Raw genomic sequence first — 2150 nt, 5'->3', positions numbered from 1 at the left:
TGTTCATTGGATACTCAACCACTCAAAAGGGCTATAAGTGTTATGATCCGGTCAATAGCCGTGTGTATGTGTCTCGAGATGTGAAATTCTTAGAGGATCAATGTTACTATGACAAGAAAGATTGGAATAGCTTGGAAGATCTATCTCACATTCACATGGACCGTGCCTCAAATCTAAAATTTCTTCTTGATCATCTTGGGAATACTTCTCCAAAGACACCAAATCATGATAAACCCGCCGATTTAGGAACCACCGGACATTCGCAACCCGGCGGCCATCCGCAGCTTGTACCGGAGGATGCTTTGACCATCCCGATGGGTTCTCTACCAAGTCCGGATACTCATTCTCTCAACCAAGAGCCTCATCTGGACCCTATCCATGGTAATGAAAGTGATGTGCAATCGGAAACACCAGCAATGCATGAAGAAGAGGAGGAAGAGGAAGATGTGGAAGAACATCTACCTCCTCCACAACCTCTTAGAAGAAGTGCAAGACTCCAAGAGAAAAGAGTCTTCTACAACAATCAAGCTGTGGCTCATCCAATAAAAGCCGTTTGTTCGCTTGCCCTCTTGCCTACCGACCATCAAGCATTTCTTGGAAAGATTGACGCACATACCATTCCTCAATCTTATGAAGAAGCCAAAGAAGATGATCGTTGGATTCAAGCCATAGAGGATGAAACCGGAGCCATGATCCGCAACCATACATGGGACGAGGAAGCTCTTCCCCCGGGAAAGAAGGCCGTAAGCTCTAAATGGGTCTTTACAATTAAGTACTTAAGTAATGGTGAGGTGGAAAGGTTCAAGGCTCGACTTGTTGCACGTGGATTTACTCAAACATATGGGGATGACTACACGGATACATTTGCCCCGGTGGCCAAACTTCACCCGGTTCGGGTTATTCTCTCTCTAGCCACCAACTTATCTTGGGATTTGTAGCAAATGGATGTTAAAAATGCCTTCCTCCAAGGAGAACTTGAAGAAGAAGTGTATATGACTCCACCTCCCTGCCTTGAATCACTTGTCACGCCGGGCAACGTTTTACGTTTGAGGAAAGCAATCTATGGTCTCAAACAATCTACGAGGGCTTGGTATCACAAGCTAAGCTCCACTCTCAAAGATCATGGGTTTAAGCAATCCGAGGCCGACCACACTCTCTTTACTCTTCAAAGTGATCATGGTATTGTTGTTGTTCTCGTATATGTGGATGATATCATCATCTCCGGGAACAACAAGGAAGCTATTCAAGACACTAAACTCTTCCTTAAGTCTATATTTGATATAAAAGATCTTGGTGAACTCAAGTACTTTCTTGGAATTGAGGTATGTCGCTCTCCGGAGGGCTTATTTCTTTCTCAAAGAAAGTATGCTCTTGATCTTTTGAATGAGACAGGGAAACTTGGATCCAAACCGGCATTGACACCACTTGAAGAAGGCTATACGGTCAAGCGAAAGGGGGAGAAGAAGAAGGGCAAGAATAATGTTCCCTTAGATCCTCTCGATGAGCCGTATGAAGACCCGAAGCAATATCGACGCCTTGTAGGTAAATTCATCTACTTAACTCTCACACGGCCTGACCTTTGTTTTGCCGTGAATCAGGCCAGCCAATACATGAAGAATCCCACCAAGTATCATTGGAATATGGTGGAGAGAATCTTGAGATATGTCAAAGGTAGCCCTGGTCAAGGTCTTTGGATGGGAAAGAATGCAAATACCGAGATGGTAGGATATTGTGATGCGGATTATGCCGGGGATACTATCACAAGGAGATCAACAACCGGCTATTGCACGTTCGTTGGTGGAAATTTGGTCACATGGAAGTCTAAGAAACAAAAGGTAGTTTCATGTTCTAGTGCGGAAGCGGAGTATAGGGCCATGAAGAAGCTTACAAATGAACTCACTTGGCTAAAAGCCCTCCTCAAAGACCTTGGCATTGAAACACCGAGACCTATCACCATGCATTGCGACAACCAAGCCGCCATTCACATAGCCACAAACTCGGTCTTCCATGAGAGAACCAAGCACATTGAAGTGGATTGCCACAAGGTCCGAGAAAAGATTGAAGAAGGTGTAACACTACCATGTTACACTAGAAGTGAAGATCAATTGGCGGATATCTTCACCAAGGCCACATGTCCTAAGGTTTGCAAT

The 2150-nt window shown here is 44.6% G+C and overlaps 1 protein-coding gene across 1 annotated transcript in view; it reads left to right on the top strand.

The window, feature by feature from the left end:
* The window catches only part of LOC111830484, a 5618-nt gene that overhangs the window by 2794 nt on the left and 674 nt on the right, over positions 1-2150 (top strand). The window lies entirely within an intron of this gene.

Source organism: Capsella rubella, unplaced genomic scaffold (genome assembly GCF_000375325.1).
Source record: "Capsella rubella cultivar Monte Gargano unplaced genomic scaffold, Caprub1_0 scaffold_8, whole genome shotgun sequence".
Lineage (NCBI taxonomy): Eukaryota > Viridiplantae > Streptophyta > Magnoliopsida > Brassicales > Brassicaceae > Capsella > Capsella rubella.
The sequence above is the reverse complement of the archived record's forward strand: the minus strand, read 5'-3'. Positions and strand labels throughout refer to the sequence as shown.